The sequence below is a fragment of the Heterodontus francisci genome, chromosome 1 (assembly GCF_036365525.1).
Source record: "Heterodontus francisci isolate sHetFra1 chromosome 1, sHetFra1.hap1, whole genome shotgun sequence".
In the NCBI taxonomy this organism is placed as follows: Eukaryota; Metazoa; Chordata; class Chondrichthyes; order Heterodontiformes; family Heterodontidae; genus Heterodontus; species Heterodontus francisci.
The window spans coordinates 34,516,349-34,532,111 of NC_090371.1; the positions used below are offsets into that span (position 1 = coordinate 34,516,349).

Here is a 15,763-nt window from a genome sequence, read left to right on the forward strand (position 1 = left end):
TATGGACCTCGGAAGTGCAGAAGGTTTTAGTTTAGGCAGGCATCAAGATCGGCGCAGGCTTGGAGGGCCAAATGGCCTGTTCCTGTGCTGTACTGTTCTTTGTGATCTGTGATTGATATGGAAATAGCAAGTTCAAGAAGGTGGCTGTAAAATGAGTTGGGTTTATTTGGAGGGAGAGATTTAAGGAGGATAAGAGGGTAGTGAACTGAGGAGAGAGAACATGTTGAGTTAAGATGGAGATTTAAATCACTTAGGTTGAGAAGCCATTCTGTACAGATGCTGAGGGAGGAACGAAGTGAAGATAGCTGGGTAAGAATTTTTATAGTACTTGTAAAGGCAGTAGAAAATTTTGATTTTGAATGAGGGTTGTAGAGGAGTAAAGGGTCAAGCCAAGGTATGATGTGGTGTTAAGTGCCAGACAGCCACTGACTGTCTCGATGAAGAAAGTGGCGGAAGATAATAGCTGGGTGAGGAGGCTTCATTAAGGGGAAAAGTGTCATCACCCCTCAGCTAGGTTTTTCTTTCTAAAAATATATATTATTCACAAAACTTTTAGATTAGAGATACAGCACTGAAACAGGCCCTTCGGCCCACCGAGTCTGTGCCGAACATCAACCACCCATTTATACTAATCCTACACTAATCCCGTATTCCTACCAAACATCCCCACCTGTCCCTATATTTTCCCTACCACCTACCTATACTAGTGACAATTTATAATGGCCAATTTACCTATCAACCTGCAAGTCTTTTGGCTTGTGGGAGGAAACCGGAGCACCCGGAGAAAACCCACGCAGACACAGGGAGAACTTGCAAACTCCACACAGGCAGTACCCGGAATTGAACCCGGGTCCCTGGAGCTGTGAGACTGCAGTGCTAACCACTGCGCCACTATGCCGCCCTTTTAACTTGTTAAAAGTACTTACATAACAGTTCAAATTTGACATTGGATAGAGTGTAATGCAGATCAATTGCTTTGAATATAGCACATGAGGTGTTTCGCTACACTTGCCATTACAGGTTATATTTACAATGTATATTTACATTTCACGTCAGACATTCTCTCTGGTGCATACAGCATGAGGGATTTTATATGATTTCCAAACCCTTGGTACACTGGCTGTAGGGCCTTAGACAGTGGCCTTTCCCCATTGAGCCTTTGCAGCGGCTGCCCCAAGCTTTAGTGCATCTTTCAGCACATAGTCCTGGACCTTAGGATGTGTCAGTCTGAAACACTCGGTTGTGGACAGCTCCTCACATTGGAAGATCAGCAAGTTTCAGGCAGACCAAGGAGCATCTTTCACTGATTTGATGGTCCTCCAGCAGCAGTTTGATATTTATCTCGATGTGTGTCCTTGGGAATAGCCCACAGAGCACTGAGTCCTCGGTTGCAGAGCAGCTTGAGATGAACCTTGACAAAAACCACTGCATCTCCTTCCAGACTATACAAACCTCAAGATAAAGGGCAAAAGCACATGCCTAACGCTGTCCGCATCCTGATGGCCACCTTTCTTTGTGGTTGTATCAAGCTGTGTATAGACCCTTGGTACACAAACTCCGAGTGTCGCTACGTTCTGAGGTTCTGTCTGTCCCTGGTGTTGTAAAGGATGGGTCTGGCCACATTACCATGGAACGCTCCATTCAGTTTGATTTTGATTTAGAGATACAGCACTGAAACAGGCCCTTCGGCCCACCGAGTCTATGCCGACCATTAACCGCCCATTTATACTAATCCTACACTAATCCCATATTCCTACCACATCATCACCTGTCCCTATATTCCCCTACCACCTACCTATACTAGGGGCAATTTATAATGGCCAATTTACCTATCAACCTGCAAGTCTTTTGGCTAGTTGGACTACACCGAACCACCTGTCCCTTATGGAAAAGTTTGTATGGAAAAACACTTGACCACAGGTCTCTCAGGCAGTGGTCTGCACCTAACGTCCTCGAGGTCCTATGGTAAAAGGAGATGGTTCCCTGAGCAGACTGTCAAACTCATTTGGAAGAATGCCTCATCACCAGAACTTTGAAACAAGCACCGAGACGTAACTTGGCTGGTGATGAGAAATGCCCTCCACGTCACATCCTTCCTGCACACCTGGAGTCTCACTGCCTCCGCATGTTGTCATTGAGGGGCTACGGTGGGGAGGAGGCCATCGCCCACCCCTCTGTTAGGTCATGATGTTGAATCGTTTTGAAGCTTCTGGGAAACCCCCCATCTCTTCTGTGTTGGTGTTGGCTGGCGGGCAGCCATAAAGACAGGGCTAAATTGTGGCGAGTCGAAGAGACTTAGTAGTTGGCAGGAAAAAAGACAGAGGCGCAAGGGGAGAGCCAACTGTGCAACAGCCCCAACAAACAAATTTCTCTGCAGCACCTGTGGAAGAGCCTGTTACTCCAGAATTGGCCTTTATAGCCACTCCAGGCGCTGCTTCACAAACCACTGACCACCTCCAGGCGCGTATCCATTGTCTCTCGAGATAAGGAGGCCCAAAGAAGTGGGGAAAAGCACAGTTTAATAACTTGTATTTTTACTAATTCCCTTTATTTGTACTAAAATATTAGTGACAAAAAAAAGGATTAACTCCATCATATGAATCCTTTCCGAGGTGTCATTCAACTGATTACCAAATCTTAATTAGTTTAACGAAGGCCATATAGGTGCTACATTTCTGCTTACTTTGTTAGCAGGAAACTTAAGGTGCTGACCCCAATTGTTCCAAGGCACAATTAGTTGCAGCACATTAGTTTTTCTGCTGCAAAGTCCTTAACACGTTATACTACACCAGTGTTGTCCAATATATTGATGACTAGCCATATGTGAGTAATTGCAGTTTTGATTAAATTAAAACATGAGCAGTAAGTCCCGAGGTGAACATATGATTTCAGTACCCATATTCGCATGGCATAGTCCTACATAATTTAATCTTTGCTTTTGTTGTACCATTTTGCCGAGAAACAGAGTGCAAGTCCAACCAATAATGAGTAGCTTCAATCCGGCACATCATGGCAAAGGTCAAGCATAAAGTGGCAGGTCTGTCACATTTTGCTTAGGTCCAGATTCTCAGCAATCACTCTGGATACCCATCACAACTGCTGGACAAAAATGAGGAAGCTGCACAACGATAAGCTATAATAAAAGCAAAATACTGCAGATGCTGGATATCTGAAATTAAAAACTAAGTAAAGTGCTGGAAATGCACAGGTTTGGCAGCATCTGTGGAGAGAGAAGCAGAGGTAACGTTTCAGTTCTGTGATCTTTCATCAAATACTGTGGTTGCATCTGTTTTTCAAATCTTTGAAACTGTTGTTTACTTGTTCTGCAGTGAAGTAAAATCTAAATTAGACCATGGTATATTGTTGCTGTGTAAGATCAACTCTCTTTCGAGTACTGTTTACTGTTTGGTTACAGGAGTAAGCAACCAAGGTCATTTCCAAGTATTGGAAATCTAAATTAGAGAGAACATGAAGAAAGGTTGGGTTTATTCTTTTTGAGGAATGAGTAGACTTTGATGTAAGCTGATTTGAAGGTTGCAAGTTTATGAAGGGTTCATAAAACCAGTGGAACATGCATTTTTTTTAATAAAGAGCAAGTTAGGAGAAAAGGCCACTTTCATCCCAATGGTAGTAAATTATTTAATATCTCTCGAATGAATCCTCTGCTACTATACCTGAAAAATGACTTGGTACTTGCCTTTCTTTGCTTGAAGAGGTTCATTCTGATATTATCCTAAATTGTCCTTTCATTAACATTGTACTAAGCTCCCTTGTTCTAATAGTTTTATCTCATATGCCATTTAGTCATGTATAGTCGTGGAAACGCTTTATTGTTTTGGGCTTCCCTTATAATTCAGTCCCTGAGCGTCAGCAGCGATGGGTATTGTGACACTTCTGTCTACTGCCCATATGGCTTGATTTTTTTTTCTTTAGTCTTCATGGCTGAGCCTAAACACTGTTTAAGATGGTATCTGACGAGGATTTTGTAAAATTTTAGCGTGGCATCTTCTGAGACTCTGCTGGTCCAGCAAAAGAAATTAGAACTTTTTGTTTGCTGCTCAAGTGAGATGATATGTTAAATGTAGAATTCATTGACACCTCCAGATCCTTATCCACTTTTTTCCACTATTTCCATATCACCTGCAGTATTCATAACTCCCAGTTCACTCTCCTGCTCCTCCTTGCCCTTATGCAGTCCCTTGAGCCCCTCTGAATTGAATTACGTGTGCCACTGATTGATTAAACTCAAATGTAGGTTTCTGGGTGTGTTCTGCAGAACTGCTCCTCCCTAGTTCATTGTCTTGGAAATTGGCCAGTTTGCATTGAGTTCAGAATCCAAGTTGATAATCTAGATCGGGAATAGTAGGGTGTTTGCTTCCCACCCTGACGTAATTTCCTTAAGTAGTATATCTGGAATATCTAGGAATTCTGTGGCGAGTAACTCACCTTCTGACTCCCCATTGCCTCTCCACCATCTGCAAGGCACAAGTCAGGAGTGCGATGGAATACTCTGCACTTGCCTGGATGGGTGCAGCACCAACAACACTCGAAGCTCGGCACCAAGCAGACAAAGCAGCCCACTTGATTGGCACCCCATCCATGTACATACACTCCCTGCATCACCGACACCCAGTGGCAGCTCTGTGTATCATCTACCAGATGCACTGCAACAACTCACCAAGGCTCCTTCGACAGCACCTTCCAAACCCGTGAGCTCTATCACCTAGAAGGACAAGGGCAGCAGATGCATGTGAACACCACCACCTGCAAATTCCCCTCCAAGTCACACACCATCCTGACCTGGAACTATATCACTGTTCATTCACTGTCGCTGGGTCAAAATCCTGGAACTCCCTTCCTAACAGCGCTGTTGATGTACCTACACCCCAAGGACTGCAGCAGTTCAAGAAGGCAGCTCACCATCACCTTCTCAATGGCAATTAGGGATGGGCAATAAATGCTGGCATGGCCAGCGACACCCACATCCCCCGAATGAATTAAAGAAAAAAAGAATGCCTTGGAGAGAATGCAGAGGAGATTTACTAGCATAGGGATGACAGACTTCAGTTATGTGGAGTGGCTAGAGAAGCTGGAATTGAGATTGAGATGATATAAGAGCCAGCATAAGCTTGATGGACTGAATGGCCTTCTGTGCTGTAAGATTCTATGATTTTTAAAATATTACATTTTGTTACTCAAAATATATTGCATTTATTTTTCTACTTTTTGCTAAGCCCATTTTTTTCTGATTTTCGTGAAGCTCTGTGACGTTTTTCTCTTATGCGCTCCTTTAATTTATGCGATAGTTTACATTACTAAATATCGTTGGAACATTAAAAGTGGTTATAAATTCTTTTTTTTAAATTTTAGGTATCATCACTATCTTTTATGGATCCCAAATGTAGTAAGCCCTAAAGGTTGATGCATTTGCTGTGACTAAGGTAGGAAACCTATTTGAGGAGGTAGGAAAATATAGGCATTCTGGTACCTTTTTAAATATGAAGTACATGTAATGAGGAAACGGATGGCATGTTGGGGTAAATATTAATTTACTATTGGGACTTGGGTTCAAATCTAGTTTAGATGCTAAGTATTAAAGCTTCTGCTTCTTGCCGGTGCACAGCTGTTACAAAAATTTCTAAATTCACTTGTAACAGCCCTTCAAAACACTCCCACAGGGAATGCTGAGACCAATTGGGCCCACATCAGAGACGCCATCTATGAGTCAGCTTTGACCACCTACGGCAAACGTGCGAAGAGGAATGCAGACTGGTTTCAATCTCATATTGAAGAGCTGGAACCTGTCATAGCCGCTAAGCGCATTGCACTATTGAACTACAGAAAGCCCCCAGCGAGTTAACATCCGTAGCACTTAAAGCAGCCAGCAGCACTGCACAAAGAAAGCTGCGCAAATGACTACTGGCAACACCTATGCAGTCATATTCAGCTGGCCTCAGACACCGGAAACATCAGAGGAATGTATGATGGCATTAAGAGAGCTTTTGGACCAACCATCAAGAAGATCGCCCCCCTCAAATCTAAATCAGGGGACATAATCACTGACCAACGCAAGCATATGGACCGCTGGGTTGAGCACTACCTAGAACTGTACTCCAGGGAGAATGATGTCACTGAGACTGCCCTCAATGCAGCCCAGCCTCTACCAGTCATGGATGAGCTGGACGTACAGCCAACAAAATCGGAACTCAGTGATGCCATTGATTCTCTAGCCAGCGAAAAAGCCCCTGGGAAGGACAGCGTTACCCCTGAAATAATCGAGTGCCAAGCCTGCTATACTCTCAGCACTACATGAACTGCTTTGCCTGTGCTGGGACGAGGGAGCTGTACCTCAGGACATGCACGATGCCAATATCATCGCCTTCTATAAAAACAAAGGTGACCGCGGTGACTGCAATAACTACCGTGGAATCTCCCTGCTCAGCATAGTGGGGAAAGTCTTTGCTCGAGTCGCTTTAAACAGGCTCCAGAAGCTGGCGAGCGCGTCTACCCTGAGGCACAGTGTGGCTTTCGTGCAGTGAGATCGACCGTTGACATGCTGTTCTTGCTTCGTCAGATACAGGAGAAATGCCGCGAACGACAGATGCCCCTCTGCATTGCTTTCATTGATCTCACCAAAGCCTTTGACCTCGTCAGCAGACGTGGTCTCTTCAGACTACTAGAAAAGATTGGATGTCCACAAAAGCTACTAAGTATCATCACCTCATTCCATGACAATATGAAAGGCACAATTCAACATGGTGGCTCCTTAACAGACCCCTTTCCTATCCTGCGTGGCGTGAAACAGGGCTGTGTTCTCGCACCCACACTTGTTGGGATTTTTTTCTCCCTGCTACTCTCACATGCGTTCAAGTCTTCAGAAGAAGGAATTTTCCTCCACACAAGATCAGGGGGCAGGTTGTTCAACCTTGCCCGTCTAAGAGCGAAGTTCAAAGAACGGAAAGTCCTCATCAGGGAACTCCTCTTTGCTGACGCTGCATTAACATCTCACACTGAAGAGTGTCTGCAGAGTCTCATCGACAGGTTTGCGGCTGCCTGCAACGAATTTGGCCTAACCATTAGCCTCAAGAAAACGAACATCATTGGGCAGGACGTCAGAAATGCTCCATCCATCAATATTGGCGACAACGCTCTGGAAGTGGTTCAAGAGTTCACCTACCTAGGCTCAACTGTCACCAGTAACCTGTCTCTCGATGCAGAAATCAACAAGCGCATGGGAAAGGCTTCCGCTGCTATGTCCAGACTGGCCAAGAGAGTGTGGGAAAATGGCGCACTGACACGGAACACAAAAGTCCGAGTGTATCAAGCCTGTGTCCTCAGTACCCTGCTCTATGGCAGCGAGACCTAGACAACGTATGTCAGCTAAGAGCGATGTCTCAATTCATTCCATCTTCGCTGCCTCCGGAGAATACTTGGCATCAGGTGGCAGGACCGTATCTCCAACACAGAAGTCCTCGAGGCGGCCAACATCCCCAGCTTATACACACTACTGAGTCAGCGGTGCTTGAGATGGCTTGGCCACATGGAAGATGGCTGGATCCCCAAAGACACATTGTACAGCGAGCTCGCCACTGGTATCAGACCCACCGGCCGTCCATGTCTCTGCTTTAAAGACGTCTGCAAACGTGACATGAAATCCTGAGACATTGATCACAAGTCGTGGGAGTCAGTTGCCAGCGTTCGCCAGAGCTGGCGGACAGCCATAAAGGCGGGGCTAAAGTGTGGCGAGTCTAAGAGACTTAGCAGTTGGCAAGAAAAAAGACAGAAGCGCACGGGGAGAGCCAACTGTGTAACAGCCCTGACAAACAAATTTTTCTGCAGCACCTGTAGAAGAGCCTGTCACTCTAGAATTGGCCTTTATAACCACTCCAGCCGCTGCTCCACACATCACTGACCACCTCCAGGCGCTTACCCATTGTCTCTCGAGATAAGGAGGCCAAAGAGGAAGATTAAAGCTTCTGCTTCTTGCCGGTGCATCAAATATTTAAAGCTTAAGCAATGTGTAAAATTTCCTACACTGTTTGCAATCTGAATAGTTAGTAAGATAGCTAATCGGCAGAGTTGAGGCTGATGCTAGTCCAAGTCTAGATGTGGTCAATTTGGCACAACATAGCTACGATGCCACCCTCTAAATGTTGTGTTGCTATTCGCTTCAGATTCAAAATAGTAACATGATGACAGGACTCAGTGAGTAATTTAGTGAGTAAATTATTAGTAGCCAGTTTTAACGGATTTCTGATGTGAAGGATTGTGCCAACCTCATTGACTCTGCCACTAGTAGCCAGTGTAACTGGAGTGCTAATTTGAGGTTGTGATGAAAGAACTTCTGCTGTTGCTCATATTGGGTGTAGAAACATGGGATATTTTACAGAAAAACAGGTCAGCTTGTAATACTCATTGTGTCATTTCATTATTTTTCTTTGGAAATGTGTCCCATTGTCTCAAGTTAATTTGTGCCATTGGCTTCACTAAAATTTCTCAATAAGTTAGTCTGCTATCTTTTGTGTGAAATTGGTCACCTGACTTGTCCATTTGTCTGCATGAATGAGGATTCAGAAACCAGGCAAAAGATTTAAATGTACATCACTGAAAATATCAGTATAAAACTTTGTGAAGATGTCGATTGTTTTTCCTTTTTGTAAGTTGTTATTTTGTGATATTGTCTTGGATCCGCATACTTAAGTAGTTTATGCATAGTGTCTAAAGATATTGTGAGATGCTGTGCAATCCATAAAATTTCAGGCGCAGCTACTAGAAGAATCTTATCTTCCCATATATTGACTTGAAAAACTATACTTTTTTTTAAGTGTTAAATTTATGTTGACACAAAGAACTTGCTGGGTAGGTTTAATCGAAGTTCAACCAAAATGTTGTTTTCTGGGTTTAGTTTTAGCAACTCCTGATCGATTCCCTGATTTCAAAAAGACAGTGTCGTAAGTACCTTTTAAAACAGAGACTGGGCTGTCTAAATTTAAATAACTGTTCAATTTGCAAGAGCTGCCATTAAAAATATACATTTCAACAAATCACACATAGTGCTTGTATGTTAATTGGCTCTTCCTTGAGCATTTTTTAAACTGTTGGTATCCTTCCATCTACGAGAGATGATGGACATGCAGCAAACAATACATTTAGATGGGGTGTCTTCATATAGTACATCTTTGCTGATAGCTGTGGAGGCCAACTTTTTTAGAGACCGGTTCTGCCACAAGTGCCACACATGAAGGTGACGTTTTGGGTTGTTACTTACGGTGTTGCCTCCTGTTGTCAAGCCTCTGTAGCCACTGGTCATGCTGGTGGTGCACGCCAGCCCACAAGAGCTGTCGCCGTTTCCCTCTTTTCGTCGGCCAGTGACTCCCAGCTATGGTTGTCATTGTTTAGGGCCTTCATGTCATGCATGCAGGCGTTCTTGAAGTGAAGCTTTGGGTGCCCCACTGGTTGGCTCTGGCTACCTCACCATACAGGACGTCATTGGCCATACAACTGTCGTCAGCCTGCAGACATGCCTAATCCACAGAGCTGCCTCTGTTTAATTAGTGCTGACACACTTGGGAGCTCTGCCTTTGCTAAGACTGCGGCATTCGTGATTTTGTCCTTCCAGGATATAGTCATAATGTGCCGCAGGCAAACTAAGCATCATAAAATATGACAATGAATTGAAACGTTCTTCTGTGAGTAAAACTGATTTTGAATCTCTTGTGTTCTGTGGCAAAATTTTTAGGAAAGTACCCAAGCAGAGTGGCTCAATTTGTTGATCATATAAAGCTGAACAGGATAAACTATACGAGGATTTTAATATATTTGAGATTTGGGCAGACAGGGTGGCAGATGAAATTTAGTATAGAGAAGAACAAATGTAATGTGAATTTTAAAAAAAAATGAAGTGACAATTACTTAAATATAAAGAAAATAATGTGTTTGGGACTTATGCATGGAATCAGAAGATATTGGCAGGGATAAGCATAATGAGAGAGGAAGTACTAGAGGGTCTGACATCCTTGAAAATGGATAAATCGTCAGGGCCGATGGATTGCATCCCAGGCTGTTTAAGGAAGTCAGGGAGGAAATAGTGGATGTGCTGAGGATCATCTTCAAATCCTAACTGGATACAGGTGAGGTGCCAGAGGATTAGAGGTCTGCGAACGTTATACCATTGTTAAAAAAGGGTGCGAGGGATAGGCTAAATAATTATAGACTGGTCAGTCTGACCTCGGTGGTGGGTAAATTATTAGAATCAATTCTGAGGGACAGGATTACTTAGAAAGGCACGGATTAATCAGGGGTAGTCAGTATGGATTTATTAAGGGAAGGTTATTTCTTACTAACTGGATTGAGGATTAATGAGGGTAGTGCAGTGGATGTGGTCTACATAGATTTTAGTAAGATCCCGCATGGTAGACTGGTCAGTTAAATGAAAACCCATGGGATACAGGGGAATGTGGCAGGTTGGATCCAAAATTGGCTCAGTGACAGGAAACAAAGGGTAGTCGTCAACGGATGCTTTTGCAAATGGAAAGAGGTTTCCAGTGGCGTTCCACAGGGCTCAGTGTTGGGTCCCTTGCTGTTTGAGGTTATATATTGATGATTTGGACTTAAATGTGGGAGGATTGGGAAATTTGCTGGTGACACAAAAATTGGCCATGTAGTTGATAGTGAAGAGGATAGCGGTAGACTCCAGAATTATATCAGTGGTTTGGTTGAGTGGGTGGAAAGGTGGCAAATGGAATTCAATCCAGAGAAGTATGAGGTAATGCATTTGGGGAAGGCAAACAAAGCGAGGGAATACACAAACGAGAGGATATTGAGAGGGGTGGAAGCAGTGAGAGATCTTGGAGTGCATGTTCAGAGGTCCCTGAAGTTGGCAGGACAGGTAGGTAGAGTGGTGAAGAAGGTATATGGAATGCTTTCGTTTATTGGCTGAGGTATAGAATACAAAAGCAGAGATGTAATGCTGGAACTGTCTAAAATGCTGGTTAGGCAACAGGTGGAGTATTGTGTACAATTCTGGTCACCACATTACAGGAAGGGCATAATTGTTCTGGAGAGGAGATTTACAAGAATGTTGCCAGGGCTTGAAAGTTGCAGCTATGAGGAAAGATTGGATCGGCGAGGGTTGTTTTCCTCAGAACAGAGGAGGCTGAGGGGTGACTTAATTGAGGTGTACAAAATGATGAGGGGCCTGGATAGAGTAGACAGGATGGAGCAAGACAAAAAGCTTCGACAGCATGTCTCTATTTTCAGCAAAACTCAAGTTCTGTGCAACCAAATGACTATTTGTACTCATTAAGTATTCTAGCCTTGTCCTGCTCCTCCAAGCATATATCACCTTCTTTGTCCCCAATAAGCCCCACCCTGCTTCTTACTATTTACATACCTTTAAAAGATTTTTGAGTACCCTTTTATGTTAACTGCCCTTCTACTCATACTCTCTGTCTTATTTTCAGACTGTCTTATTTTCCTCTTCATTTCCTTTCTCAACTTCTTGTATTTGACCTGGTTCTTGCTTGAAGAATTTGCTTGACATGCATCATGCACCATCGTTTTTGTTTCATCATATTCTTTATCACATTCGTTACCCAAGCAGCCCAAGTTTTGATTTCGCCGCTTTTCCCTCTGGTTGCAATGGGTACCTAGCCTGAACCTGAAACATCTCCTCCTTAAAGATCCCCTATAGGAGGTTGGTTAGCAAAATGAAAGCACATGAGATAGGCGGTAATATACTGGCATGGATTAAGGATTGGTTAACAGGCAGAAAACAGAGAGTAGGAATGAAGGGGTCATTCTCGCATTAGCAGGCTGTGACTAGTGGGTACTACAAGGATCAGTGCTTGGGTCCCAGCTGTTCACAATATATATCAATGATTTGGATGTGGGAACTAAATGTAATATTTCCAGGTTCATGAATGACACAAAATTAGGTGGGAATGTGTGTCGTGAGGAAGCTGCAAAGCGGCTTCAAGGGGATTTGGACAGACTTGGTGAGTGGGCAAGAATGTGGCAGATAGAATATAATGTGGAAAAATGTGAGGTTATGCATTTTGGTCGGAGAAACAGATATGCAGAGCATTTCTTAAATGGTAAGAGACTAGAGAGTGTAAATGTACAAAGGGACCTGAGCGTCCTCAATAAGTCACAGAAAACTAACACGCAGGTGCAATAAGCAATTAAAAAGGCTAATGGTATGTTGGCTTTTATTGCAAGAGGATTTAAGTACAGGAGTAGTGAAGCCTTGCTTCAATTGTATCGAACCTTGGTTAGACTGCACTTGAATTACTGTGTGCAGTTTTGGTCCCCTTACCTTAGGAAGGATGATATTGCCGTAGAGGGAGTGCAACGAAGTTTCATCAGATTTGTTCCTGGGGTGGCGGGACTGTCCTGTGAAGAGAGATTGGGGAAACTGGGCCTGTATTAATTAGAGGTTCGAAGAATGAGAGGTGATCTCATCGAAACCTACAAAATACTTAAAGGGATAGACAGAGTAGATGCAGCTAAGATGTTCCCCTGGTTGGGGAATCTCGAACCAGGGGACACAATTTCAAAATAAGAGGGATGCCGCTTAGGACAGAGATGAGGAGAAATTTCTTTACTCAGAGGGTTGTGAATCTTTGGAATTCTTTACCCAGACAGCTGTCATTGAGTATGTTTCAAGTCGAGATAGCAAAATACTGCAGATGATGGAAATCTGAAGTAAAAACAAAAAATGCTGGGAATACTCAGCAGGTCTGGCAGCATCTGTGGAGAGCGAAGCAGTGTTAACCTTTCAGGTTAGTGACCCTTCATCAGAACTGGCAAAGGTTAGGAATGTAATAGGTTTTAAGCAAATAAAGCGGGGAGTGGGGCAAGAGATAACAAAAGGCAAGGTGTTGATGGGACAGGGGCGCAGAGAATAACTGACCAGAAGGTCATGGAGCAAGTGCAAACAGTATGTTAATAGTGTGTTGAAAGACAAAGTGTTAGTGCAGAGAGGGTGTTAATGGACAGAAAAATGAACAGCCCTGGCCCAAAGCACAAACTTGAAAAAAACAGTGAGTAGGCACATGGTAAGAAAAATGAATGATGAAACAAACTAAAAATGAAACACAAGAAAAAGAAAAAAGAAAAAAAAAACTGAAAATAAAAAAGGGGGGCCTGTCATGCTCTGGAATTATTGAACTCAGTGTTCAGGCTGTAGCATGCCTAATCGATAAATGAGATGCTGTTCCTCGAGCTTGTGTTCATGTTCACTGGAACACTGCAGAAATTCCAGGACAGAGATGTGGGCACGAGAGCAGGGGGTTGTGTTGAAATGGGAAGCAACCAGAAGCTCGGAGTCATGCTTTCGGACTGAGTGAGGTGTTCCGCAAAGCGGTCACCCAATCTGCGTTTGGTCTCCCCAATGCAGAGGAGACCACATTGTGAGCAGCGAATACAGTATACTAAATTGAAAGAAGTAAAGTAAATCGCTGCTTCACCTGAAGGGAGTGTTTGGGGCCTGAGATAGTGAGCAGAGAGGAGGTCAAAGTGCAAGTATTACATCTCCTGCGATTGCATGGGAAGGTGCCGTGGGAAGGGATGAGATGTTGCGGGTAATGGAGGAGTGGACCAGGGTGTTGCGGAGGGGAAGATGCATTTGGTAGTGGCATCACATTGGAGATGGCGGAGAATGATCCTTTGGATTTGGAGGCTGGCGGGGTGGAAAGTGAGGAGCAGAGGAGCCCTGTCGCAGTTCTGGGAGGGAGGGAGGGGGATGGGGTGAGGGTAGAGGTGTGGGAAATGGGCTGGATACAGTTGAGGGCCCTGTCAACCACAGTGGGGCGGAATCCTTGGTTGAGGAAAAAGGAAGACATATTAGAAGCGCTGTTGTGGAAGGTTGCATCAACAGAGCAGATGCGTCTGAGACGGAGAAACTGGGAGAATGGAACGGAGTCCTTACAGGAGGCAGGGTGTGAAGAAGTGTAGTTGAGGTAGCTGTGTGAGTCGGTGGGCTTATAATGAATATTAGTTGACAGCCTATCCCCAGAGATGGAGAAAAAGAAGTTGAGGAAGGGAAGTGTCGGAGATGGACCATGTAAAGGTGAGAGAAGGGGGGAAATTGGAAGCAAAGTTGATAAAGTTTTCCAGTTCGGGGTGGGTGCAGGAAACTGCACAGATACACAATGTACCAGATAAAGAGTTGGGGGAGGGGGCCTGAGTAGGACTGGAACAAGGAATGTTCGACATATCCCACAAAAAGACAGGCATAACTAGGACCCATGTGGGTACCCATAGCAACACCTTTTACTTGAAGGAAGTGAGTGGAGCTGAAGAAGTTGTTCAATGTGCGAACAGGTTCAGCAAGGTGGTGGTGGATGGGGATGGGTTGGGCCTCTGTTCAAGGAAGAAGCAGAGACCCCTCAAACCGTCCTGGTGGGGGATGGAAGTGTAGAGAAATTGGAAGTCCACAGTGAAGAGGAGGCGGTTGGGACCAGGAAACTGGAAATTGTCAAAATGATGTAGGGCATCAGAAGAGTCATGGATGTAGGTGGGAAGAGACTGGACCGGGGAGAGACGATAGGAAGAAATAAGTTCTTTGGGGCAGGAACAGGCTGAGACAATGGGTGTGCCAGGACAGTCCTGTTTGTGGATTTTAGGAAGGAGGTAGAAGTGCTCTGTCCAGGGTTGCGAGACTGAGGTTGGAAGCTGTAGAGGGAAGATCTCCAGAGGAGATGAGGTCGGTGACAGTCCTGTGGACAGTTCGGTTGTGGGGTCATGGTCCAGGGGGAGGTAGGAAGAAGTGTCCAGCCTCTGCAAGGTAAAGGTCGGTACGCCAGACAACAACAGCACCACCCTTGTCAACAGGCTTGATAATGTTGGGGTTAGACTTGAGAGAACAGATTGCGGCAAGTCTGGGGAGACAAGTTAGAGTGAGCGAGGGGGACAGAGGAATTGAGACAGCCGATGTCTCGCTGACAGTTTTCAATAAAAAGATCAAGAGTGGGTAATGGGCCAGAGGGAGGGGTCCAGGTGGAGGGAGAATGCTGGAGGCGGGTGAATGGGTCTGCTGGTCAGGCAGAGGACTCCTGGTCAAAGAAGTGAGCCCGGAGGCGAAGGTGATGGAAGAAGAGCTCAACGTTATACCGAGCGTGAAATTCATTGAGGTGGGGCCATAAGGAGATAAAACTGAGTCCTTTGCTGAGTACAGAACGATCTGGGTCAGAGAGGGGAAGGTCAGAAGGTGTCGTGAATACACGGCAAGGGGTCAGATCAGAAGGGGTGGGGTCAGAGGAAAGTGAAGGAGAAGGAGGATCTGGAGGGGCATTAGTCCCCATCAACTGCTGGAGTTTGCGTTCCTTGAAAGGAAGAAAAAAAGTTTTTTGTTCATGTGTCGGTTAAGACGAAGGATAAAATGAAACTGCAGAGTATAATAGCTTTGAGATGAGGTGAGATGGTGCTTATGGAGAGAGAGGCCCAGTGTGTGCATGTTGCGGCGCATGGCACTGAGTGTGTATCTTGGGTTGCGGCGAGAACAGCAGTCCGAGGTACATTGTATTTCTCGGAGATACCTGTAATCCTGGTTGGATTCAAAACATGAAGGATGAAACTTCAGTTGAAATCCACATGTAATAAGTCGGAGCCGATGACAGTCGCTGAGGAAGGAGATGTGGCTGTAAAAATGAGTTTTGGTAGACACTTTATCAAACACCAGGAGGGAAATAGAAAGCAATGAAGGTGAGCAAAGAAAAAGAGACAAATGAAAATCCTGTCTGAGAGAAGAGCAGAATTTCTT

The 15,763-nt window shown here is 44.6% G+C and overlaps 1 protein-coding gene across 3 annotated transcripts in view; it reads left to right on the plus strand.

Annotated features, from left to right (window-relative positions):
* LOC137368716 (receptor-type tyrosine-protein phosphatase alpha-like) overlaps window positions 1–15,763 on the plus strand; it is a 315,891-nt gene that overhangs the window by 108,946 nt on the left and 191,182 nt on the right. For 2 of the 3 annotated variants that reach the window (XM_068028891.1, XM_068028908.1), the window contains exon 2: window positions 5,371–5,441. The exons of the other annotated variant lie outside the window; for it this stretch is intronic. The gene's annotated coding sequence lies outside the window, so the exon portion shown is untranslated. The remainder of the gene's footprint in view (window positions 1–5,370; window positions 5,442–15,763) is intronic. 3 annotated transcript variants of the gene reach the window in all.